At 32.2% G+C, this 16,389-nt stretch overlaps 1 long non-coding RNA gene across 1 annotated transcript in view; it reads right to left on the bottom strand.

Moving 5' to 3' along the window:
• LOC143053875 (uncharacterized) overlaps positions 1 to 16,389 on the bottom strand; it is a 93,890-nt gene that overhangs the window by 650 nt on the left and 76,851 nt on the right. Inside the window, exons 3-5 of the long non-coding RNA XR_012971491.1 lie at positions 8,051 to 8,127; positions 5,988 to 6,070; positions 4,383 to 4,406 (exon numbers count right to left, since the gene is read on the bottom strand). This is a non-coding gene — a long non-coding RNA (uncharacterized LOC143053875). The remainder of the gene's footprint in view (positions 1 to 4,382; positions 4,407 to 5,987; positions 6,071 to 8,050; positions 8,128 to 16,389) is intronic.

The raw sequence follows: 16,389 nt of genomic DNA, 5'->3' as shown, positions 1-16,389 counted from the left end.
GATTCTGTAGTTGAATCCAGATCGTCATTTTCAATTATCTGTACACACGAGTTCTCGGACTAAACTGGCCACCCGCTGATTGATACTTTGCCACAAGATAAAAGCGAAACAACAGCAGGGCTCCAGTTTATTCTCGGACTTTATCGTTGATAAATAGCGAACACAAGTCTGGAGGAGCATCTGAAATATATATATTGGGGCTCTAAAGGGAATCGGGCATCCCGTAAATATAATTCGAAAGACATTGGCCTTGTTGTGTTGCACGACTTCTTAATCCAGTGAAGCGCTTAAACTATTATTTAATTAAATGCACGTTAATCAAATATGTACGGTCACAAATTCGTTACTGCCATTCAGTAGCAAAACGTTTAATTGTTCCAAGGGAAAGTTCAATTCTTGTCCTTTTCGGCGACAGGGGCAGCGGACCAGTTTAACGTTTCTTTACAAAATAAAAAAAAATTGATCTCTGAATACATAGACACAACATGCTAATTAGTTTGTGATAACAACTCACCAGTTCATTAACAATGATTAAACCTCAAATACCCTCGGGATACTCTGTCATCCTGTGTTTGTTTAATTAAATCATGCAAATAATTAAATATACTTTTTTGTTTTGATTGCTATCGATCGATTTTGACAGGTAATTTTTAAATACCTATTTACTAACGAGCCTTCAAAAAGCGTTCGGAATTCGGTGTTGACAGGGTTCGGTTTTTTCAGGTTAGATTAACGTTAGTTGATAGGGAAATTTTGTGGGACTTTGAAAATTGTTCGGTTTAAACTGAAATTCAGGGTTCAGTTTACCCAGGTTTCACTGTACATCATAAAATATTTCCATACAACAAATATACTTGACATATTGCATAAAGTATTAAATAAAAAGACCAAAACTCAAAAACTGAACTTTGACCAGTGAACCATGAAAATGAGGTCACGGTCAGATGACACCTGCCAGCTAGACATGTACACCTTACAACCATTCCATACACCAAATATGGTAGACCTATTACATACAGAATAAAAAAACAGACCAAAACACAAAAACCTTACTGTAACCACTGAACCATGAAAATGAGTTCAAGGTCAGATGACACCTGCCAGTTGGACATATACACTTTACAGTCCTTCCATACACTGAATATACTAGATCTATTGCTTATAGTATCTGAAATATGGACCTGACCACCAAATTTTAACCTTGTTAACTGATTCACGAAATGAGGTCGAGGTCAACTGAAAACCGTCTAACGGGCATCAAGACCTTGCAAGGTACACACATACCAAATATAGTAATCCTATTACTTATAATAAGAGAGAATTTAACATTACAAAAAATATTTTTTCAAGTAGTCATTGAACCATGGAAATGAGGTGAAGGACATTTGACATGTGACTGAAAGAAACTTCATAACATGAGGCATCTATATACAAAGTATGAAGCATCCAGGTCTTCAACCTTCTAAAATATGAAGCTTTTAAGACGTTATCCGCCGTCAAATCCAGGCCTCTACAATAACTTTTTTTCAACTTGTCCAGTAGGACAAGTACATACCAAAACTTACTTGTCCGAATGAAATTGTAACTTGTCCAAAAAAAATCTTAATATTAACCTTTTTTGCATTTCAAGTTGATTCAAGGAACAAAATGAATTAAAAAAAAATTGAACAGAATTAGATTTATATCCTTTGAAATACTTTTAAAAGATGTGAGCCATGAACAACTGAATTTAGTTGTGTCACAGGACTTAGGTTCTAGTTTTTATCAATGCTAAAGTCTCATCATACTTTGCACATGAGGCACCATCTGATTGGCCTCTAAATGTACACTCATTGGATTTTTACCCTATTTTTTTAAAAGATGAAAAAAGTTTATTCAAATGCAATCAATAAAAATAATATGAGGTATGATTGTCAATGAGACAAAAGACCAAATGACACAGAAATTAACAACTATAGGTCACTGCATTGCAAGTATTGTTTTTTCTACATAAAGATCAAACATTATTTGATGATTTTTATGGTAAATAATTTCCTCATTCTTATTTAAAAAATACGTTATGGACATTGGTATTAATTATTATAAAGCAACAAAATAAGTTAGGAAAAGAAGTTCTGATTTGTCTTGGTCAAGAAATGTCTACTGCCTTGCCAAACTGTATATTAATCATGTCTATGAAATATGTCTCCTACAGTGCCCAACTGTCTATTAAACTTGGAGCCGAATCATTTCCGACCTGGTGACAAACTGTCTTTTAAAGTTACCTTATTTAAAAAGCACATGGTTGAATGGGATCGGTAAGACTGGTTTCTGAGAAAAGTGTGCTTTTTACCTGTTAAAAGTACTTGACAAAGAACCAGTTTTAAATTATCGATTGCAAGTCTGAGGGGTCTTGAGAAATAAAAAGTTTCAATTAGTTTCAGTTTAAAAAGGAAAGATGTCAAACAAATCTTCTTTTCTTGTTTTTTTGTTAATGTAGTAGGGTTCTTGGACAGAATAAATGGATTCGTCAAGTTAAAGATGTTTTATTCATACGACATAAATAAATTGACCAATGTATATAGTACAAAGGTCTATCTCCGTATTTGGAAACATCACCAGATCAATAAAATATGAAGATATTCTGGTCCTGATTTATGAATATGGAATAAGTGTCCAGAATATTAGACTATATAACTATTTAAATATGGCTGCTACATGTAAAGCTTTCTCTCAAGGTATATCAAAAACAGTGGCAAAAACTATGAACTTAATGACTGTGACCAATAGTAGACAAGATAATATGACACATGACTGACTGACTAATGAACCAGAAAAATAGAGTAGAACTGTACTAATTAGATATAAGAGAATAGAAGAATTGATGAACTCTTAATAAACATATCATAAAACTACTACTGGTAATTAATATTAATTATTCTAAAAGAAAATAAATATTAATGCTAAACACTCTACCACATTAATAATTATACTTTGTTCATCAAAGTTTGATTAAAATTTATTTTCTGCAGAATGATTCTACTTGTCCCATCGGACAAGCTTGGTATAGCTTTTACTTGTCCGACCTTTTTTACCTCTGGTACCGAACAATCGGACAAGCGTTATTGTCGAGGCCTGAGATCACTATCCCTATGTCGAGCTTTCTGCGACTTAAGTCACAGGCTCGACAAAAATTTTTAACCTTCAAAAAATTATTTTTTTATAGAATCATGGACTAGATTTGGCATATCCTTGATTTTTCTTTCTTGTAGTATTTTCTGGACTTTGACCTTTGTCCTTTTAAAGACATGTAATACACTTAGTCCTTTAGTTGCCCCTATTTTTGTCCTTTTTAAGACATGTAGTTGTGTTTTTCATTCACTTTGCCCCTAGGTACTTTCTCATCCTTTTTCATATCAGTTTGTAGAAATCTCTCTATTAACTTACTTAAAGAGATACATATATAAATGTATGTAGACTGAATAAATGTAGATGTGGGATATAATAAAGCAATGAGAATGTAACCTAACAAGACAAAAAGTGTGTTGCATCAGTCAGCTCTTTATACCATAAAATAGATTGGTCTTATTCAACTCACATGAACTTAATAATGGCAAGGGGAGATAACTTCTGTATTTTATTTTTTTTTATGTAGAAAAATTGTCCCAATTTTTTTTCCGAATTACTCTATAGACCTACTTAGAGTTACAAATAAACAAGGATTCTGAAGGTACTACATTAATAATACACTATCTCCCACCATCCACTTTAAAAATCTTCCCCCCCCCCCCCCCCCCCCCACCCCCACCCCCCCTTTCCACCTCTCTCAAAAGCTGTCCATCCCCGCCTACATCATGTACATTCATACTTGAAAAATATTCGCTAAATTTCTAAAACTTCATTTTTGTTTGTTTTCTTCAGTTACTGAATACTGATTCAAATGCTGTTTGTGTCACCAGTGTAATGAGTAGAAATGTTTTTGAGTGCACCTTGCTTTGTCCCAGTTTTGTATTTATTTATTTTTTTGGAATAAGTAGTTTGGTAGTTCACTTAGAATTCTACTAGTTTTTATCTCAAGTTATCACATACTTGTATCTAATTGTACACTAAGGCCAAATAAAAAAGTATGTGTGGTTCCAGTTACATCTGAAAATAAGTTAGGGTAGGTAGGCAGGGATTTTTTTTTATTTTATGTTTTTTTTTTACATTGAGTCTATGGGAGCAACATTCTGACTTTAACAGTGCTTAATGAAAAATGACAATAAAATCTTTAAGGTAGGCTATTTTTAAGCCAAAAAAGTAGGGACGGTAAGGTTACTGGAACCACACATATATTTTTATTTGGCCTAATGGGGAACAAAACTACAAATGACAAGGAAGGAAGACTATTAGGTCAATCTTACCTCATTCCAACTTTCCATTATAGCCTAAAAAAAGAAAAGAAGAATTATAGTCAATATATACTAGTAAGTAAGTAAATTTTATTTAGAGTCGGCATATATATACATAATAACAGATAAAAACATGAGCTCTGGTGAGCTCTTTAACCGACTATCACACAACAAAACATGAAGCATCATGCAAATACTACCAAATAAAAATGAAAAAACATGCAATATAATGAAAGCAAATCTATTTGATTTGTGAGACTCCAGAGCCAAAGTTCATGTGGCAAGCGCCTCTATGTGCATTGAAACAGGGGAATCAGCAAATCACTTGGGATCATAAAATATAACAGACTAAAAGCATAAAAACAATAAATAAATAAATATAAGCACTAGCATTTAATGGCAGATAATATATTCAATAAATGCATAAAAAGCAGAGCAAAAGGCCATTATAAAAAGAAAGAAAGAAATTTCATACTGTTGAGTTTTAATTGAGGTATTTGGTGTTATTGCCAATTCTAATATGACGTGCTTCTTTAGCTTTGTGAACAACACTGTGATAAAATTCTCGATAAAATATACTTAGCGCAGACTCAGAGATATACATAGTAATGGCTGTTACAATATACTTCCCACGTAAATCTACATGTATTGGAACCTATTTGCAGGCCCTTTGCCGATTTTATTGTTTTAAAAAGTGCAATTAAAAAAAGCCAAATTACTTTTATTCTTATTCGTATGCATAATAAAAGGAAGTAATGCACAAGAGCTCGGGGAAATCAACAAAATAAAAATAAAATAAAATTCCGGGAAAGTCTTTTAATCTTTTTGGCGCGTTTAAGTCATTTCAAAACATGACGTCATACAAATGAAACCGCTAAAGTTGAATGTTTTCTGTTACGTGAACCATCGGAATTCTTATGCTATTGTATTAAAACTAATTTTTGAGGTAGGTTTTGTTTTATTTTCTATTCTATTGCATTTTTCGCATATTTACTCATTTCAGCAAGTCAACATGGCGGCTCCTTAGTTACAAAATGTCGACTTTGGATTTGACGGAAGCTTACGAGAAAAACATGTAAATTAAAAATGGCAAATGTTGGGTTTGAGAATTTAAAGAATTAAAACAATTTTTTCTAGCAGTTATTCAAGAAATAAACTTCGCAAGCTACATATTTATAAAGATATATGAGCTTTATCTAACAGGGAGTAAAAAAGAACAGCCACACACACAGCATACCCTCCCTCGCTTCAGTTTTTTAATGACCGTATTTGTCCTATTAGAATCGAAATAATTCATGGAAGCCATAGATTGTTGGAAATTTACACATGGCCTGGGCCGTGATATTCGTTAATTTTATCCCTCGCTAACGCTCAGGATAAAATTCGAATATCACGGCCCAGGCCATGTGTAAATTTCCAACAATCTATCGCCTCCATAAATTATTTCTTAATTGAAACATGATCACTATGAGTGGTAAAATACTGACCTAATATTTTTATCTTCTTATTTCATCCAAATAATATATTATAGCATTGAAACAGTCATTTATCTCAACTTTTCTGCACTATTTAAAGTTAATTAACTGAACTCAAAACCTTAAAAATCTAATCACATACCTAAATGAGGTACAAATGTATTCTACAAGCAGGGTGTGACTTTTTCCATCGAACACCAGAACATCTATTGCACTTTTCCAGATCTAAAAAAAGTTTTATTTACCAGCATTAAGACACACATAAAGAACAATATTAAATATCATATTGCAGCTTCTCCAAACACTGTCTACGATCAACTAGAACAGTCACATTAAATTCAATCATTTTTTTTATTCTGTATGTGCATGTCCACAGCCAGGACCTATAACGTAGTGGCTGTAGTAAGAAGCTGTGTACCATATTTGTGTTTCCTTCATTGTTGTAGTAGGCTGTTCGTTTTTCTTTTGAAATGTTTCACATTTTATCATACCAAAGCTTTTTATAGATGATTATATGGTATGGGTTTTGCTCATTTTTGAAGGCTGTTGGACAAACTGTAATTGTTTATATCATTATTCTTTAGTCTAGGAATATGTGTATCAATGTTATTCATCACATGAAGTTTCATGAACATTTTCTTTATACAATGAATTTGAATAATTTCAAACTATTGGGTAACAGAAAGAAGTTGCACAGCATAAACAACAAGAATGTGTCCTAAGTACACGGATGCCCATTCCGCATTATAATGTTCTATGTTCAGTGGACCGTGAAATGGGGTAAAATCTCTAATTTGGCATTAAAATTAGAAAGATCATATTATAAAGAACATGTGTACTAAGTTTCCAGTTGATTTGACTTCAAGTTCATCAAAAACTTTAACCTGAACCAGGACAGACGGACCAACGGAGGGAAGATCAGACAAACAGACGGACCCACAGATCAAAAAACATAATGCCCATAAATGGGGCATAAAATTGCTAACATTCTACAAATCAATATTTTCAAGCTGTTCATCAAATATAAAATCATTCCCTTCCATAGAAGCAAAGAAAGAGAAATTTTCATTGTACAATGAGTGTTGTATAATTTCAAACTATCAACCAATAGGATGTGGCTGTACAACAGATGTGAAAACAGGAAGTGGATGTATGACAGATGTGAAAACAGAAAGTGGATGTATGACAGCTATGAAAACAGGAAGTGGCTGTATGACAGATATGAAAACAGGAAGTGGATGTATTACAGATGTGAAAACAGGAAGTGGATGTATGACAGATATGAAAACATGAAGTGGCTGTACGACAGATATGAAAACAGGAAGTGGATGTATGACAGATATGAAAACATGAAGTGGCTGTACGACAGATATGAAAACAGGAAGTGGATGTATGACAGATGTGAAAACAGGAAGTGACTGTATGACAGATATGAAAACAGGAAGTGGATGTATTACAGATGTGAAAACAGGAAGTGGATGAATGACAGATATGAAAACATGAAGTGGCTGTACGACAGATATGAAAACAGGAAGTGGATGTATGACAGGTGCGAAACCTGAGGAAGTGGATGTATTACAGATGTGAAAACAGGAAGTGGCTGTATGGCAGATGTGAAAACAGGAAGTGGCTGTATGGCATATGTGAAAAACAGGAAGTGGCTGTATGACAGATGTGAAAACTAATTACTCTGTATTGATTCACCTTATTTTGGAGAAGCAGCAAATATTAATTTTCAATTCTTTGGTTGAACTGTCCAGGGTTCAAACCCACCACCTCCCACACTAAAGTTAACACAATACCACAACACCATGAAGATCTTTGGTTTAACTGTCCAGGGTTCAAACCCACAACCTCCCACACTAAAGGTTAACACAATACCACAACACCGTGAAGATCTTTGGTTCAACTGTCCAGGGTTCAAACCCACCACCTCCCACACTAAAGGTTAACACAATACCACAACACCGTGAAGATCTTTGGTTCAACTGTCCAGGGTTCAAACCCACCACCTCCCACACTAAAAGTTAACACAATACCACAACACTGTGAAGATCTTTGGTTTAACTGTCCAGGGTTCAAACCCACCACCTCCCACACTAAAAGTTCACACAATACCACAACACCGTGAAGATCATCGAGGCAGTCTTTGTGGATTGATTTGTTTTGCTCTCTTAAAAATCACATAAATTATACAATACTTACTAATAAATAAATACTGATGAATGTACCTTTCAGGTCAACCTAATTTATAAGTAAGGTTGTGCCATCATCTAAAGCATCTGTGAAAAATAACTATAAATCATATTTACTTGTTTAAGCACGATATATATGTAAAATTGAAGTATGACTTAAAATACTTCATTCGTACTTGTTATGAATGTTTCTTATAAACCAGGGATGATTCCAGGTGTTTTCAAATTGGGTCCCTTTAACATCAAATTGGGAGTTTTTATCCCAATTGGGAATTTTTTATGCATACAACCTAAAAAGAAATAATATCATTTCCTGACCTGTAAAAACGGAAAATGTATATTAAGTTTCACCTGTACACTGATTGAAGAAGTTATTGGATTCAGACCAGGGAAGTTGTATTACATAAATACCATTGCACATGATGCACTATCATCTTAACTTTGGTAAACAAGGCATATATACCAGCTAACATAAACCTATGGCAAGCTGTTTAGCTATTTATTCGAATTTCAAATTATCTCATAATATATAAGATATCTTATATAACGTATAAGATTTTTATAAGACATCTCATTTAATATATATAAATATTTTTTATACAAGATATCTTATATAGTTTATTGGATATCATCTTAAGAAAATTATATAAGATATATTATATGAATTATCTTATAATTTCTATACGATGTCTCTAATAATATATCTTATATGATATCAGCCAGTCCATGCGAAAAGGTACAAAAAGTCCTTATGATAAACTTTACAGGACACGTTATAAAAGTTTGTTATAGTATTTTTGAAAAATGATTTTATTCCAAAAAAAAAGTACATTAATGTAAACATTCATGAGATTGTCAATTCTATGCCAATTAAAACAGCAAAAGACGTAGAAATATCTGAATTTTTGGTATTTGAGCAAGTGTAAAATCATTTGTTCCCCGAACTAATGCTATACCGAACAGAAACTTAAAAATTTACGACACTACAGAAACAAAAGTCAATAATTTAAGGTGGTACCCAACACTTTAACTAAAATTAATTTGGCTCGTTTAATTTTCTTAAATTTTTGACAAACTATTTACTTTGACCCTTTGACAAAAATATAAAAAAATTTAAAATTTTGAACCAACAGTTTTATCAGAAAATATACACTGGTTATATAGCAGTTTGACAAACACTCATTTTGATCATTGAGAAGCTTAATATCCCTTTAACAACACAACGTAATTAAAACGTTTAGCTTATTTTACAGAGTTATCTCCCTGTAGTGTTAGGTACCACCTTAAATGCTTTTTTTTTTTTATGCTTTACAAAAACTATGACATCTTGTGTTTTAGAAATTGAAAGTTAAGTTAAGTTAAGTTAAGTTAAGTTAAGTTAAGTTAAGTTAAGTTAAGTTAAGTTAAGTTAAGTTAAGTTAAGTTAAGTTAAGTTATGTTAAGTTAAGAAATATTATATTAATTTATTAAATATTATATAAATCAACCTTAATTTAAGTTAAGTTAAATCGATTAAGTTATTAAATATTATATAAATCAACCTTAATTGCAAGGGATTCGAACCGTTGCCCAGTACGATTGCATTGATATCAGCATCGTAAGCGAGAGTTTATCCCCACTGTTACCGAGGTTAACATTATCAATTGGTAAATCATGCCATTTAAACTGTACTTTGAAAATGATTGAAATATATGAAATAATTCATTTAAAATCTTGATAAAACTAAGGGAGGGAAGGTCTCAACACTTACAGGTGCGTGTATCTCACAGCTTAATGATATGAGGAAAAGTAAATGTGTTTTATAAAACATAAGTCTACTACCAATAATTATGCACACTTTTTAGAATTTTGTAAATTTTTCGTTTTTGTACCTTTTCGCATTGACTGGCTCATATATAAGATATCGTAAATAATCTTTTTTATAAGATATCTTATATAAATAGATATCTTATATAATAAAGAAGATATCTAATATCGATTATAAGAAAACTATATGAGATATCTTATAAACTATAAAAGAGATCTCATATCAAACTTTTATCTTTTGAGGAAATAGAGCAAAATATAAAATAACTTCTTTTACAAAACAAGTTTTAATCAAGTTACATAACCGGCTCTGCTGGGCTATCTGCTTTTAATAAGATCAGCGCTCATTAAATCAGTTTTATATCAAAATTTGAATTTGTTCTTTGCCGAGGTCTGCTTTGACACCAATTTTGACAAAAAGCATGTTTTTGATCAACCTGCTGAGCGATCTACTTTTTTTAATTCAAATACTCCCATGCAATTTTATTCAATTGAATCCGGCTGCTAAAATTGTTTACCTCACGTTGACATAATTAAATCGTTGTCAATATAATACGATTGTAGTCTAACAGCATTCTTATCCAGATTTTACTACGTTTTGAAGACAAACTATGAAAAATTATAGTTGCCGTAATCGGTGACTAAAACTTTCCGGAAATACCGATTTTTATTTTATTTTCCTGAATTGGGAATTTATATTCACAAACATTTTTTGGGGCTGCTGGCAGATTGAAGGGCCGCTAGGCGGCCCTAAACTATATAGTGGAATCATCCCTGTAAACATATCAATGTGTGTGTTATCTCCCTGTTTCAATAAAATAAACTTACTGTTATAAGTTATATGTTTCGCTATTGACATCCTACGGATCCATAGAGGGTTAGTAAAATCCATAGGGGCTGAGGCCGAAGGAGGTAAGTAGTGAACCATATATACGATATAACGAATTTATCCCACATAGGACTTTTCCTGCTGCGTTTTGTATAAAAATAAACAATGAAATACAACATCAATAGATGACGTCACCATTAACAATAGACAGAGGTCATGAACCCATATGAAATTCACTAACCAAATCCATAGGGGGTCACCATGTGACGGCGTTAAACCAAACCAAACCAAAAAAAAAGGTATAATGTGCAATTAAATCCTAAATTTAATGGCCCGCTTCATGAAAATGAAGACCTTATCATCTGAGGTTATTTTTGAATCGTTGACTATATATTGACTTGTACACATTGGTTAGAGGTATAGGGGGAGGGTTGAGATCTCACAAACATGTTTAACCCCGCCGCATTTTTGCGCCTGTCCCAAGTCAGGAGCCTCTGGCCTTTGTTAGTCTTGTATTATTTTAATTTTAGTTTCTTGTGTACAATTTGGAAATTAGTATGGCGTTCATTATCACTGAACTAGTATATATTTGTTTAGGGGCCAGCTGAAGGACGCCTCCGGGTGCGGGAATTTCTCGCTACATTGAAGACCTGTTGGTGACCTTCTGCTGTTGTTTTTTTATTTGGTCGGGTTGTTGTCTCTTTGACACATTCCCCATTTCCATTCTCAATTCTATTGTACACATCTCCATTCTTGCTTTGTTGGGTTGCTGTCATTGACATATATCTCACTTTATTTTTCTATAGCACAAGTTCAATGCTTATATTTGAAGACAAATAACATTGTAATGATGTCATCACATTCTTTGTGTCTTGTTTACTATAAAAACATTGGTGTAATGGTATTTTGAATGTAAAAACTATATGTTGATTATCTCCCCTTATAGAGTTTGAATATTTTACATTATCTCCCCTTATAGAGTTTGAAAATTTTACTTTATCTCTCCTTATAAAGTTTGGACATTTTACATTATCTCCCCTGTTAGTTTAAACATTTTACCTTATCTCCCCTTATAGAGTTTGAACATTTAACATTATCTCCCCTTATAGAGTTTGAATATTTTACATTATCTCCCCCTTTAGAGTTTGAACATTTTACCTTATCTCCCCTTATAGAGTTTGAACATTTAACATTATCTCCCCTCATAGAGTTTGAACATTTTACATTATCTCCCCTTCTAGAGTTTGAACATTTAACATTATCTCCCCTTACAGAGTTTGAATATTTTACATTATCTCCCCCTATAGAGTTTGAATATTTTACATTATCTCCCCCTATAGAGTTTGAACATTTTACATTATCTCCCCTTATAGAGTTTGAACATTTAACATTATCTCCCCTTATAGAGTTTGACCATTTTACATTATCTCCTCTATAGAGTTTGAACATTTTACATTATCTCCCCCTATAGAGTTTGAACATTTTACATTATCTCCCCTTATAGAATTTGAACATTTTACGTTATCTCCCCCTATAGAGTTTGAACATTTTACATTATCTCCCCTTATAGAGTTTGAACATTTTACATTATCTCCCCTTATAGAGTTTGAACATTTAACATTATCTCCCCCTATAGAGTTTGAACATTTTACATTATCTCCCCCTATAGAGTTTGAACATTTTACATTATCTCCCCTTATAGAGTTTGAACATTTAACATTATCTCCCCTTATAGAGTTTGAACATTTTACATTAACTCCCCCTATAGAGTTTGAACATTTAACATTATCTCCCCTTATAGAGTTTGAACATTTTACATTATCTCCCCCTATAGAGTTTGAACATTTAACATTATCTCCCCCTATAGAGTTTGAACATTTTACATTATCTCCCCTTATAGAGTTTAAACATTTTACATTATCTCCTCTATAGAGTTTGAACATTTTACATTATCTCCCTCTATAGAGTTTGAACATTTTACATTATCTCCCCTTATAGAATTTAAACATTTTACATTATCTCCCTCTATAGAGTTTGAACATTTTACATTATCTCCCCCTATAGAGTGAACATTTTACATTATCTCCCCCTATAGAGTTTGAACATTTTACATTATCTCCCCTTATAGAGTTTGAACATTTAACATTATCTCCCCTTATAGAGTTTGAACATTTTACATTATCTCCCCCTATATAGTTTGAACATTTTACATTATCCCCTTATAGAATTTGAACATTTTACATTATCTCCCCTTATAGAGTTTGAATATTTTACATTATCTCCCCCTATAGAGTTTGAACATTTTACATTATCTCCCCTTATAGAGTTTGAACATTTAACGTTATCTCCTCCTATAGAGTTTGAACATTTTACATTATCTCCCCTTATAGAATTTGAACATTTAACATTATCTCCCCTATAGAGTTTGAACATTTTAAATTATGTCCCCCTATAGAGTTTGAATATTTAACATTATCTCCCTCTATAGAGTTTGAACATTTAACATTATCTCCCCCTATAGAGTTTGAACATTTTACATTATCTCCCCCTATAGAGTTTGAACATTTTACATTATCTCCCCTTATAGAATTTGAACATTTTACATTATCTCCCCTTATAGAGTTTGAACATTTTACATTATCTCCCCCTATAGAATTTGAACATTTAACATTATCTCCCCCTATAGAGTTTGAACATTTTACATTATCTCCTCTATAGAGTTTGAACATTTTACATTATCTCCCCTTATAGAATTTGAACATTTAACATTATCTCCCCCTATAGAGTTTGAACATTTTACATTACCTCCCCTTATAGAATTTGAACATTTAACATTATCTCCTCTATAGAGTTTGAACATTTTACATTATCTCCCCCTATAGAGTTTGAACATTTTACATTATCTCCCCCTAAAGAGTTTAAACATTTTACATTATCTCCCCTTATAGAATTTGAACATTTAACATTATCTCTCCTTATAGAATTAGAACATTTTACATTATCTTCCCCTATAGAGTTTGAACATTTTACATTATTCCCCTTATAGAGTTTGAACATTGAACATTATCTCCCCTTATAGAGTTTGAACATTTCACATTATCTCCCCCTATAGAGTTTGAACATTTTACATTATCTCCCCTTACCATGTTTATAGAGTTTATACATTTTTCATTATCTCCCCTTCTAGAGTTTGAACATTTCACATTATCTCCCCCTATAGAGTTTGAACATTTTACATTATTCCCCTTATAGAGTTTGAACATTTTACATTATCTCCCCTTATAGAGTTTGAACATTTTACATTATCTCCCCCTATAGAATTTGAACATTTAACATTATCTCCCCTTCTCCCCTTATAGAGTTTGAACATTTAACATTATCTCCCCCTATAGAGTTTGAACATTTTACATTATCTCCCCTTATAGAATTTGAACATTTAACATTATCTCCCCCTATAGAGTTTGAACATTTTACATTATCTCCTCTATAGAGTTTGAACATTTTACATTATCTCCCCTTATAGAGTTTGAACATTTAACATTATCTCCCCTTCTCCCCTTATAGAGTTTGAACATTTAACATTATCTCCCCCTATAGAGTTTGAACATTTTACATTATCTCCCCTTATAGAGTTTGAACATTTTACATTATCTCCCCCTATAGAATTTGAACATTTAACATTATCTCCCCCTATAGAGTTTGAACATTTTACATTATCTCCTCTATAGAGTTTGAACATTTTACATTATCTCCCCTTATAGAGTTTGAACATTTAACATTATCTACCCTTCTCCCCTTATAGAGTTTGAACATTTAACATTATCTCCCCCTATAGAGTTTGAACATTTTACATTATCTCCCCTTATAGAATTTGAACATTTAACATTATCTCCCCCTATAGAGTTTGAACATTTTACATTATCTCCACTTATAGAATTTGAACATTTAACATTATCTCCCCTTATAGCGTTTGAACATTTTACATTATCTCCCCCTATAGAGTTTGAACATTTTACATTATCTCCCTCTATAGAGTTTGAACATTTTACATTATCTCCTCTATAGAGTTTGAACATTTTACATTATCTCCCCTTAGAGTTTGAACATTTTACATTATCTCCTCTATAGAATTTAAACATTTTACATCATCTCCCCCTATAGAGTTTGAACATTTTACATTATCTCCCCCTATAGAGTTTAAACATTTTACATTATCTCCCCTTATAGAATTTGAACATTTAACATTATCTCTCCTTATAGAATTAGAACATTTTACATTATCTTCCCCTATAGAGTTTGAACATTTTACATTATTCCCCTTATAGAGTTTGAACATTGAACATTATCTCCCCTTATAGAGTTTGAACATTTCACATTATCTCCCCCTATAGAGTTTTAACATTTTACATTATCTCCCCCTATAGAGTTTGAACATTTCACATTATCTCCCCCTATAGAGTTTGAACATTTTACATTATCTCCCCTTATAGAGTTTGAACATTTTACATTATCTCCCCTTATAGAATTTGAACATTTAACATTATCTCCTCTATAGAATTTGAACATTTTACATCATCTCCCCCTATAGAGTTTGAACATTTTACATTATCTCCCCCTATAGAGTTTAAACATTTTACATTATCTCCCCTTATAGAATTTGAACATTTAACATTATCTCTCCTTATAGAATTAGAACATTTTACATTATCTTCCCCTATAGAGTTTGAACATTTTACATTATTCCCCTTATAGAGTTTGAACATTGAACATTATCTCCCCTTATAGAGTTTGAACATTTCACATTATCTCCCCCTATAGAGTTTTAACATTTTACATTATCTCCCCCTATAGAGTTTGAACATTTCACATTATCTCCCCCTATAGAGTTTGAACATTTTACATTATCTCCCCTTATAGAGTTTGAACATTTTACATTATCTCCCCTTATAGAATTTGAACATTTAACATTATCTCCTCTATAGAATTTGAACATTTTACATCATCTCCCCCTATAGAGTTTGAACATTTTACATTATCTCCCCCTATAGAGTTTAAACATTTTACATTATCTCCCCTTATAGAATTTGAACATTTAACATTATCTCTCCTTATAGAATTAGAACATTTTACATTATCTTCCCCTATAGAGTTTGAACATTTTACATTATTCCCCTTACCATGTTTATAGAGTTTGAACATTTTTCATTATCTCCCCTTCTAGAGTTTGAACATTTAACATTATCTCCCCTTATAGAGTTTGAACATTTTACATTATCTCCCCTTATAGAGTTTGAACATTTAACATTATCTCCCCCTATAGAGTTTGAACATTTAACATTATCTCCCCTTCTAGAGTTTGAACATTTTACATTATCTCCCCCTATAGAGTTTGAACATTTTTCATTATCTCCCCTTATAGAGTTTGAACATTTTACATTATCTCCCCTTATAGAGTTTGAACATTTTACATTATTCCCCTTATAGAGTTTGAACATTTTACATTATCTCCCCTTATAGAGTTTGAACATTTTACATTATCTCCCCCTATAGAATTTGAACATTTAACATTATCTCCCCTTCTCCCCTTATAGAGTTTGAACATTTAACATTATCTCCCCCTATAGAGTTTGAACATTTTACATTATCTCCCCTTATAGAATTTGAACATTTAACATTATCTCCCCCTATAGAGTTTGAACATTTTACATTATCTC

This window comes from Mytilus galloprovincialis, chromosome 12 (assembly GCF_965363235.1).
Source record: "Mytilus galloprovincialis chromosome 12, xbMytGall1.hap1.1, whole genome shotgun sequence".
NCBI classification, from domain to species: domain Eukaryota; kingdom Metazoa; phylum Mollusca; class Bivalvia; order Mytilida; family Mytilidae; genus Mytilus; species Mytilus galloprovincialis.
Note: the sequence above shows the minus strand (reverse complement) of the source record. Positions and strands in the feature narration are given on the sequence as shown.